The following is an 11,734-nucleotide window of genomic DNA, read 5'->3' as shown; positions in this document are numbered from 1 at the left end:
CAACTTTATCCTCTTTTGATTGGCCATCTTTGGCGTGCGTGCCGGCTCACGTATCACTGTTTTGTTATCTTCGCCGATGTTGATAGACATGAAGAAGTTCCCGGTATCCAGACCGAAGTGGCATTCAGGCCAGTTTCCGATTTCCAGATCGAAGAAGTTCTCAACAATCAGGACGAAGAACTTGTGGTGTTCAGACCAGTTTTCCCGGTATCCAGACCGAAGTGGCATTCAGGCCAGTTTCCGATTCCAGATCGAAGAAGTTCTCAACAATCAGGACGAAGAACTTGTGGTGTTCAGACCAGTTTTCCGGTGTTTAGACCGAGGCGGTATTCAGACCGATGTGGCGTTCAGGCCAGTTTTTGATTTCCAGATCGAAGAAGTTCTCAACAATCAGGACGAAGAACTTGTGGTGTTCAGACCAGTTTTCCCGGTATCCAGACCGAAGTGGCATTCAGGCCAGTTTCCGATTCCAGATCGAAGAAGTTCTCAACAATTAGGACGAAGAACTTGTGGTGTTCAGACCAGTTTTCCCGGTATCCAGACCGAAGTGGCATTCAGGCCAGTTTCCGATTCCAGATCGAAGAAGTTCTCAACAATCAGGACGAAGAACTTGTGGTGTTCAGACCAGTTTTCCCGGTATCCAGACCGAAGTGGCATTCAGGCCAGTTTCCGATTCCAGATCGAAGAAGTTCTCAACAATCAGGACGAAGAACTTGTGGTGTTCAGACCAGTTTTCCGGTGTTTAGACCGAGGCGGTATTCAGACCGATGTGGCGTTCAGGCCAGTTTTTGATTTCCAGATCGAAGAAGTTCTCAACAATCAGGACGAAGAACTTGTGGTGTTCAGACCAGTTTTCCGGTGTTTAGACCGAGGCGGTATTCAGACCGATGTGGCGTTCAGGCCAATTTCCGATTTCCAGATCGAAGAAGTTCTCAACAGTCAGGACGAAGAACTTGTGGTGTTCAGACCAGTTTTTCGGTGATCAGACCAACATTGATACTCTCATATTCCGATGCTTAGTGCGGCGTTCAGGCCATGGGTATTCCTGTGTTACCATTTATTTTGGTATTCAGGTCAACTTTCTGTTTCGGTATTCAGGCCGATTTTCACCGTATCAGACGGATTCTTCTTTTGGGATTGCTTCTTCGCCGATTCTGACAGGCATTGTTATTTATTTCACAGAGATTCAGGATCAAAATCCGGGTCTTCTTAGTATTTAACCATCTCCCACAATGATCATATGAAGAACGTCTTGCTTCATATTCTCCAGTTGAAGATGTTTAAATAGGGGCAGCTGTCATACCCCGATTTTGGTCTTGAATTTTTTTTATGTTTGTTTAGTATACTTGGCCTAACCTTACTCTTTTTTTTTTTTTTTTTTTTTTTTTTTTTTTTTTTTTTTTTTTTTTTTTTTTATGTGAGAATTGGTCTTGGTCCAAAGTCATGGTGTTTGTTCTTGAGATTGTTAACATGTCTATGATCTGGGTCATCTGAACAACCGGTTTCCTTGTGTTTCAAGCCACTTTCTAGTCATGTTATTGGTTCATGGATACTATGCCAAAACCCTAACCTTATGGTCTCATTTCATGGCCTTGTTCATGTGCATTATCAGTCAAGTTATTTTTCAAAAGTCAAACATTCAAGCCAATTATGAAACCAATTTCAACCTTTTGTTAATCCATTTCAGTTTATTTCATGTCGTTGTTTAAACCAGTACATATGATTCCATACACAAAAAATACACAAAAATTGACACTTTGACCAATTGTTGACTTTGGTCAACAGTTGACTTTTTGGTCAACTTTGACTAAAGTCACCCTAAATCCTAATACCCTAAATTTCACCATGATTATCAATACATTGTCCATTTACAAAGAAAGTGCCAAGAAAATGAGTTTGGACCATTTGTTGACTTTGGTCAACAGTTGACTTTTTGGTCAACTTTGACCAAAGTCAACCCTAAAATTCTGAAGCCCTGATTTCCCAAACTTGGACATAATCCCATGTTACTTTGCCTTGATTAATCATCCAGTAGACATGTTGATTGTGCTTTCACCTTGTTGCTTCGCTCACAAGTAACCTTGCAAATGCCTTGACCACTATCACAAACCTACAAAGCACAAGCCATGAAGTACTGGTTTAGGCTTGCAGAACAACACAATCTGCAGCATGACAGCAGTTCATCCATGTCGATAATAAAATCCTACAGCAAGGTAAGTATTGGCAGCACATCAACCACAACAAGATGCAATGCTCATGTTGATGTTGCATGCCTAAGATGGCATTCATCTGCAAAATGCATGGCAACCTGAAATAAAATCAACAGAAAATCAGATGGGATTTGCTTGCATTAGCTCAATGGAGTTCCACCTGCATCATGTTGCAGCAGACCTATAAAAACCATCCTTGAACAATCAGCATAGCAGTAGGCCACATCAACAAGTTATGGAACATCAATTGCTGGCTTTTTCAATGTATATTTTTCTGTTAGAGATTCAAACCATACATTCAAATTTCAATCATACTTCTTGCTCAACCAAGTTACAATACCAATGTCACATTACATACGTCACTACGATATGACCTATTGAAATACTCTAAACAAAAAATACAAATCCAATTCAAATTAACATAACAGCAGTAGTGGGAACAAATGGATCTCTAACTTACCGGTTGAATTTGGATGGCTTTCCTGCCATTGCTTGGGCAGTCACCTATTTTGCAGAGATTGAAGATTTGAGTCCAATTGAATCTAGTTGCTGTCGGCCGCCTTCTGAGTGTGGATATCCTGCTGTAAATGCATCTTACTATGACTTGAGCTTTCATCCAGTTAGTCCTAACCATGACTGCAAGCGGTACAAAAAAATTCTCGAGCTTTCAAATGCTATTGTTGTGATTCTTGCAAGGCCGGCGTGGCGCAATACATGAAAACTGAGTGGAGAGTTGTTGCGATATTCAATGTCGTATTATTTTCTGTTTTGTCTATCATATACTTTGTTGGATGCTATGCGAGACGAAGTGCGGCAAGGAGCCAAGCTAAGCATTGAAGAAGAATCTATATACGCATGCATCCATGAACTGCTTTTGAATTTTGTTGGAAGAGAAAAAAAAGATCAGTGTCTGCAGCTAAAGATGAACTTGTGAAATTCATATTAGTTTTAGGGTCTCTCGGTGTGATTACTTGTATATTTCTTCGTGAACACCAGTTGCTACTCCACATAGCCACCAAATAATAAGCTGTAGCAGCACCACAGTCAAATGAGCCTACAACTTTGCAACCAATCCAACCTGCACATGATTGAATCTTGACGTGATGACATTTTCCGTAATCTTAAGAACATTTCACCAAGTAAGCTTGGTGTATCACCCTTCAAATATGGAACAGAAACCGCCAATCTGGACCACAACCCCAACAGGTAGTATACACTGTTGCTAGCCCACTGCCATGACTGCAAAGATTTAAGAGTGAACTCTGTAACCAAAAGTATCCAATTGTTATAACCTTCCATGTTAACTAGCTTTGACAATTGGTAATTCACTCTAAACTGACCAAGAAGGCGAAAAACTCATGTACTGCTACTGCACTGCTACATGGAACAACAACGTTCGTTGCGGTTATTCAATCATAACACGGTCAGTGAAAATGCAGCTTTGAACATACCCAACATGGGAAGCAAAACGATCCTCTTTATTTCCCTTAAATTGTGTGATTGAAATGAGGTTTTAAAGGGACATGCTAAAGGTCCATCAGTTATGATTCTATTTGGGAAGTAACTGTATCGCTTCTCATAAATCTGGAAAATTGGTTACTATGGATATCCCTTTGCCCTTAAAGAACTCCGATGGCTCAATTGCTCCTGTAAAAAAAAAAGAGTTAGGAATATCCGAAGAAGAAAGTTCGAAGCTGCTGTCTCATTTCAAAGTGATCCTGATGTTGTTATTGCAAAACTGTCTAGTGGCATGGCTGTCATACAGGTTGGTGCACAAACTGAGACAAAACTCTAGGAAAAGAAATTGAGAGTTGAAGACGCTTTTAATGCTACAAAGGCAGCTGTTGAAGAGGGTATTGTAGTTGGTGGTGGATGCACTTTGCTCAGACTTTCCTCCAAGGTGGATGCAACCAAGAGCTACTCCGCAGGGAACCACCGAACCTGCGGAAACAGAACGAGTTTAAGGAAATGCGTTAATTTGCCGGTTTACCGATGGAATTCGCCCATGATGGAATAGGCATCAAACTAGAGTAGTGATCAAAACTGAAACCGCTTTCGGAAGCTTACCATTTGTTATGACGTGAGCTGCCTCAAACCGGTACGCAATTGAGCGTTGTAGTCGGCACCGATCCTGCAGCATTGCCAACAATTTGCATCAAGTTCCCCACCAGCTGAAAAATTTGAATACCAAGCAGAGTTTAGTCGGCTCATGGACCTTATTGTTAACAGTTTATACAGTAACAAGGAAGTGTTTCTCAGGGAACTTATCAGTAATGCAAGTGATGCCTTGGATAAGCTGCGATTTTTTAGTGTTACAGAGCTTGACCTGATGAAGGATGCAATTGATTTTGATATCCGAATTCAAGCTGATAAGGATAATGGGGATCATCACTATCACTGATACAGGCATTGGTATGACTAAGCAAGAACTAGTTGACTGTCTTGGAACTATTGCTCAAAGTGGAACTTCAAGTTTTCATTTGAGAAGTGTACGTATTACTTTGAGATTGCTGTGGCATTGGCTGTGGCTGCTATTCCGGAGGGATTGCCCGCTGTCATCACGACTTGCCTTGCACTTGGTACTTGCAAAATGACCCAGAAGAATGCCCTGGTTCGGAAACTACCTAGTGTCGAAACTCTGGGTTGTACAACTGTGATTTGCTCTGATAAAAACTGGTACATTGACAACAAACCGGATGGCTGTTTCAAAACTAGTAGCTAGTGGCCCTAATGTAGATACCCTGCGCGCCTCTAAGGTGGAAGGAACTACGTATAATCCATCTGATGGTCAAATAGAGAATTTTGCCAGCTGGTCGATTGGATGCTAATCTTCAGATGATAGCGAAAATTGCTGCTGTTTGTAATGATGCCGGAGTGTCACAGTCAGAGCATAAGTTTGTTGCCCATGGAATGCCTACTGAAGCAGCTTTGAAGGTTTTGGTAGAGAAGATGGGCCTTCCTGAAGGATCCAAGGATGTACAATCAGGAAGCAAAAATACCATCCTGCATTAAGTCCCAATGAAGGCAGAAGCAGATATGTTGAACCAGCCCAGTCATTGAACCTACATAAACAAAACCAACCAGAAGCATCAATGCATAATTCATGAATGTGTGTGTCAATGACCAATCTACCGTGAACACAAGTCAAGCCATATCGAACCAAATGGAGTTAACCCCTGCTGTACCTGCATCAACCATCAACTGCTATAGCAACAACCAACAATCTGCATCGACAAGTCCAAATCAAGACCATATCCTGCTACTTCATGAAGCAGACCATGACAGAGATGTGTATGTTCCATTCAAGACCCTGGCAGCAGTTCATGCACAAACAAGTTAAAGTCATGACAAAACACAAGTTGTCACTACAATATGTTACCAACATCCACAACCTCCTTGTAACCAATTTTCACTGCGGTAAAAAATAAACAAAGGGGGAAACACATTAATCAGTCAATTTGCAAAACCTAAAGTGCAAAACCATTAACCAACAGTCAGAGGGCAAAGTCAAAAAAACATCCCAAATTGATATGAGGTCAAAGCAGAGAAGAAAGGATACCTTTTCTTGAATCTAACATGGATAGGGTGATTATGTGTCTGAGCATCCAAAGTGCTTTGCAGAAACACTCCTTTTGAACAGCAAAGACCCCATTGGAAACCCTAATACATAGAATATAAAAGGAGAAGGAGAGAAATCAGTGAGGGACAAAAAAAAACCCTAATTTCTAAAGAGTGAGAGGCGGCCACTGAACACAGAGAGCTGGAGGCAAAAATCTGAAGCAGAGGAACCCTAAAATCCCAAAATCAATTACCTGGAGGCCAGCTTCTTCGCGTCCTTCACCATCGCCGCCGTGACGCTTTGTGAGTACTTCTTTTTCTTTCTTTTTTATCTTTCTCATGTGCTTGCTGTTGGAAATATTGTGAGAGCTGAGAGTGATTGAGAGGGGTTCGTTGAGAGCGTGAGAGGGTTTTGTTGATGTCATAAGAAGGATGAGTTTCGAGTGCGTGAGATTACCATTGCTAGCTAAGGTTGAGTTCGCAAGGTGAGAGAGAGTGAGGAGGACGATGAAGCTGTTTCTCTGTTGTTTCCATTTTCTTTTTTTCTTTTATTATTATTATTTACTTTTTATTTATTTAGCTTATTTTGTTTTTTAACAGAGAGAAAAAAAACCATAAAAATGTTTATTTTGTTTTTTTTATTTTTTTAAATCTTTTTTTTAGCCCGGTTCATATATTTAACATAGTATATCAGTAGCAAATATTGTTGAGTGGTCTAGTGGAAAGAAGTTAGTTTCATAGTATTAAATGGAGAGGGTTCAATACTCATATGTGGAACTTTTTGCTGTTATTTGCTTTTATTTGATCTTATTTTCCTTTAGTATTTTGTTAATGTCCTTTTTATGTTTATTATAATTTCATTTGTTAATAATGCATAGTTGTTGTATTTTAATTTAGTTCAAAAACCATTTTTTTTTTTAAACTATAAAAATCATACTTTCTCGATTTAATATCGAGCCCATTTTTTTACACCCTTGTAAGTCGATTGCTTTTTAAGCATCGCCATCAACCTCACATAGCTTACTCTTGGGCTTTCTTACAATGAGCCGGTTCCCTTACACTTACACGTTGTTTAATGCTCATTCATTTCTTTTCTTTGATTATTTGATTTGATCACATACTTGTTTAAATATTTTACTTGTGTGATTAACTGTGGCCTACTTGTATGGTGTATGAGGCATATACTTATATTGCTTGATTGCCATGTCAATCCCCATTCATAACAAATGTATCCCTCTCCCATGAAATGTATAATATTCTTTCATTCTTTATTCATCTGTTAATACAAGAAATAAAATGAACACCCGATAACCATTTCAAAACAAGACCAAAACCTCGATCCAACGTCGAGTAATCATTTTCCAAAACCTAACAGAACCAGCACGTATTCATCCACCCTTTTGTAAGTCGATTGCTTTATGCATCGCCATCAACCTTGTAAGTCGATTGCTTCGTGCATCGCCATCTACCCTTATCCCTAACGCTTCTCCTCGCTCCATTCGTCGATTCTTGTTCCGATTAGGTAGCACCCATTAGATAGAACCCTTTGTATGATAACATAGGTAGGATTCCCATATCTTTTTGTATGATAACATAGGTAGGAGTCCCATATTCTTTGCATGCCAACATTAGGTAGATATTCCCATTTGTAAATCCTAACACTTAAGTACACATTGCATGACAACTCTAGGGCAGAGCTTCCCCCACTTCTAGACCTTTCCGAGCGTCTCCGATCTTGTGGCATGTAGTCCGTTCTATTGCAAAGAGGTAACTGCCTAAGACTCGATTCAGCGAGCTGCGACACCTACTGCTAGGATGTGAACACATCGCCCACTCTCCTTTGACACAACTGGTGTCCTCATTTCTAAGTCCATATTCAGATGGCAACCCCTATGTAGGGGAACTACATCGCCCTGATCCTTGTTCCAGACGAGGTATGTAGGCAGGTGGTCGTGCGAGACCACTCCGGGCACCTTTTTTTTCTTTTTGTGTGTGTTTGTCTGACAGTTGCTAGGCTCGAGTTCCCGACTCCTTAGCGTTTTGTTGTTTGTTTGTGCTTGTTGTGTGCTCGGATGCTGACATAAGTCCAGTGATTGGCAGTCGGGCTCCACGTTTGCCTCTTTGTGAGTTTGTTTGGTTCGGATGCTGACATAAGTCCAGTGATTGGCAGTCGGGCTCCACGTTTGCCTTTTGTGTGTGTTTGGTTCGGATGCTGATGTAAGTCCAATGATTGGCAGTCAGGCTCCACGTTTGCCTTTGCCTGTGTTTGTTTGTGTGCGTGTAGCCGAACTACGGCAACTCTGATTCTCATGTTCAGATGAGATACGTAGGCACAAGACGCGATGTCTTGCCGAGTTTGACTTACGACTAACCACTAATCCTTGTTTTCTTTCGCCCTCGTTGCGATCCTTTCTCTCGCCCTTATTGCGATCGAGACATTCCCTTTCTCTTGCCCTAGTTGCAATCGAGACCTTTGTTCCCGTAGTTAGCTGAACTACATTTTGCTCTGATTCTCATTCCCGATGAGATACGTAGGCGTAAGACACGATGTCTTAGCGAGCACACTTATCCTTAACCCATAGGCAGCCGAGCTACGAAGACTCTGATTCTCATATTCAGATGAGATACGTATGCAGTGGATGCGACGTCCGTGCGAGTCATTTTTCTCTTGACCCTTTTAGTAAATAGTACATTAGATAAACGCACACCCTTTAGACAAGAAACAACAAGAGTGGATCCCGTAGAGTACTACGGATGCGTAGGGGTGCTAATACCTTCCCTTCGCATAATCGACTCCCGAACCCAAGATTTGGTTGCGAGACTTTGTCTTTTCCTTTCCTTTCTCCAGGTTTACTTCGAGCGTTTCCTTTCCCTCCTTTGGGATAAATAACGCACGGTGGCGACTCTTCTGTCATTTCTTTCTCGCCGGTTGTTTTTTTCGCACACCGTATTTTTTTCGGGTTGCGACAAGCACCAAAGGCGTATGTCACATAATCATGTCATTTTTGTAGAATGTCAAGTATTTTGTGTTCATTTTGTATCCTTCATTTTTCATGACTGTGTTGTGATTATGTGGCATAAGTTGTGAAAATTTGTTCTATTGTTGCATTATCATCTTGTATTTATGTTTAAGTATTTCTTCTCAATATGCAAATCATTCTATGTGAGTGCTATCATATTTATGTTCTTATCTTTGCAAAATGCCTCTGTGTGTTATATCCGTTTATGCGTGATTTTAGATTCTTATCATGGTTTGCTTCGCTTCTTTTTTATGTTGTCAAAGGGGGAGAAGTAAGATGAAGATGAATGAAGTTGTAGGATGCATACATTCAGAGGGGAGCTTGGAACTTTTCATTGCATACACATTGTCTCAAGTTTTTCCATCATAAAAAAGGGGGAGTATGTGAGTCCAACTTTCGTTAGATGTGTTTTGTATGATGTCAAAACTAGGATATTTTTGCGTAAATGTATATTGGACGGTATCCTCTGAATCTCTATGTGCATCTTAACATTAGGAAGCATAAAAGTATTTGGAAACAATGTGGAAAAGGTTTCATGCATCAAACATGCATGAAAAATCAAATTTTGTGAAAAATAGCAATACAGGTCGACACATATAACTATAGGTCGACCTATGGAAAAACTTTTCTGGCTATACGTCGACACATAGAACTACAAGTTAACCTAAGGAAAAAAATTCTTGGCTATAGGTCGACACATATGTTGCTGTATTAAAGCATGTGGCCTCTGTTTAATGTGCCAAGTCTTCAGGTCGACACATAGGGAGCACATAACTGTCATAGGTTGACACATGACCTTGGAAAGGTCAACCTATGCATCGAACAAGTCGACACATAACCTGTATAGGTCGACCTATCCGATATTTTTCTTCAAAAATTCATATTTTCTATCTTCCTTTGCATTTCCTTTTTCCCTAAATCAACCATGCATATAAATGCTTCACGCATGCATTACTCTCTAGTAAGGTTTCTAGAATGGGTAAAACCTATATGAATCCAGGATTTCAAAGCATCTTATCATCTTTAACTAAATTTATGCATACACACAATCAAAGTACACATAATCATTTTTTGATTGGGTGCCAACTATATTAGGATTGATAACGTCTAATTATGTTTATCATACCGAGAATATTGGGTTACAATCTTTGAGGGATTCAAATAAGAAAGCAATTTTGGGGTTTTCCTTCAAGATATTTAGAGTTTGAATTTTTTTGACAAGATTGTGCAATTCGGGTCCGATCAAGTGAAAGCCTTGAGACTAGGTGTGTCAGCAAGGGAGTGGCGTGAAACGATGGATCCTGTTGACAAATCTTAGGTTCAACAAGTGTGCACTTAGGATTAATTCAGCTGGGTGAAAGCCTTGAGACAAGGAGGTTGTGTAAGGAAGTAGCAACAACAGGTTGATTGAAGCGGCATTGTTGGTGACTTAATCAATCTTTGATCAAGATTTTTGGAGGTGCTAGAGTCAACAACAAACTTAGGGTTTGTGGGATTTGATTTCTCACCTCTTGTATTGATACATTTGTAAAGTAAGATTTATTATATTAATATCACAATTCTAATTCGAATTGAGGGAAGATGTACCCATAGCAAGGTCAAATGAGGAACTACCTAAATAAATCCTTACGTACTCTCTCTCTCTCTCTCTCTCTCTCTCTCTCTCTCTCTCTCTCTCTTTTTTATTTTTCAGTTCACAAATTGTTAATTACTTTGATCTCTTGATCAACATTGTTTGGATAATAACTTTTGAATTCTTTGTTAAATTGTGTTGTTATAGTGATCACATGCCATTTGGTAGCGATTGAGTTTTTAAGAACTACAAACACTATACCAAAATCCAAATTTTGTTGATTGCACACAAAGTGTTTGACAAATTGTGTCAACTAGTCTTTTGTGTGTTGTTGTCATTAAATATAGACTGCTACTATAGTAGTGTATTCAATTTAGTGCTTGAAGTGTTGATATATCAAATTGTGAATTATTATCATACTATTGGTACTCATACGCATATCCAGGCTTTTCAATTGAAGGTTCAGTTAGACGACTTTGGATCCGGGAAATATTTGAAATTTGGTTATGCGCCATAAATTTTTCTAAATCATATTTTCGAATGAAATTTTAACTTGGGATCAATTCACCCCCTCTAGATCTAGGCCTATCATCTAACACATGTTTGGATTCTTAAAGGCCAAAGTGGAAATCATTGAGTCGGTTCCAATCCACAAATGATTCCAATTTCTGGAGCAAACATTCTCAATGGCGGGGATAATTCCCATAAGCTTTACATAAAATGAGTTTTGAATGCCAAGATTAACAGCAAAACAACCAACATAGTCTCATTTGTTGTCCATATACAGACCATAACAAAAAGACAAGCTTGGTTTCCCAAAGCGGAACCATCAGTGTTACATTTGGTCCACAGAGGCATATGACGAAACCAAGAAACTTCTATAAAAATTGCAATTGCATGAAAGAATATGTAGTTTTGGCCTTGTAAAAATTACCTACTGAGTAATAAAAAAATTTTGTTGAGATATTCTTGATGTAGTTATGAAGGTGTAGAACCACAATAATTTTGAGAGTTTTTTTTGTTACTTTTACATCCTTTGTGGGTGTGCTTTCATAAGCGTTGATACCATTCCTGGTAGAGTCATCGAAATGAACTAATCCATATCGGGCAACCTAAAATTTTTGATAAAATATAGGCCCCGCGCTTTAAAATTAAAGGCCAAATTTTTTTCAGGGCTTTTTAGCCCGACATTGAAAAGTCCACTACCCATTATGGGTAGTCCGCATGGGCTACAAGTAGTCTGTTTGGTCTGTATACTTAAAATTTCTAAAACTTTTAAGGAATGGGATAATTTACTTGAACATGGGAATAATAGTTCATAGGATACAAGCCAAGTCAATTGCACCAATGTTGGACGAGCGTCAAAAAGCGTG

General features: G+C 39.5%; 1 long non-coding RNA gene across 8 annotated transcripts; it reads right to left on the bottom strand.

The window, feature by feature from the left end:
• Positions 1–1,823: 1,823 nt before the first annotated feature.
• Positions 1,824–6,295, bottom strand: LOC127084551 (uncharacterized). 8 transcript variants are annotated; one of them, XR_007788738.1, is made up of 7 exons: positions 6,023–6,295; positions 5,770–5,870; positions 5,396–5,520; positions 4,278–5,272; positions 3,182–4,151; positions 2,671–3,081; positions 1,824–2,308 (listed from the first exon to the last, which is right to left on the bottom strand). It is a non-coding gene; the product is annotated as an uncharacterized LOC127084551 (long non-coding RNA). The 8 variants fall into 8 exon arrangements; XR_007788734.1 differs by having other exon boundaries at positions 2,671–3,078; XR_007788737.1 differs by having other exon boundaries at positions 2,671–3,472; positions 3,551–4,151.
• Positions 6,296–11,734: the final 5,439 nt, after the last annotated feature.

This window comes from Lathyrus oleraceus, chromosome 5 (genome assembly GCF_024323335.1).
Source record: "Lathyrus oleraceus cultivar Zhongwan6 chromosome 5, CAAS_Psat_ZW6_1.0, whole genome shotgun sequence".
NCBI lineage: Eukaryota > Viridiplantae > Streptophyta > Magnoliopsida > Fabales > Fabaceae > Lathyrus > Lathyrus oleraceus.
This window is presented reverse-complemented; position numbering and strand designations above follow the sequence as displayed.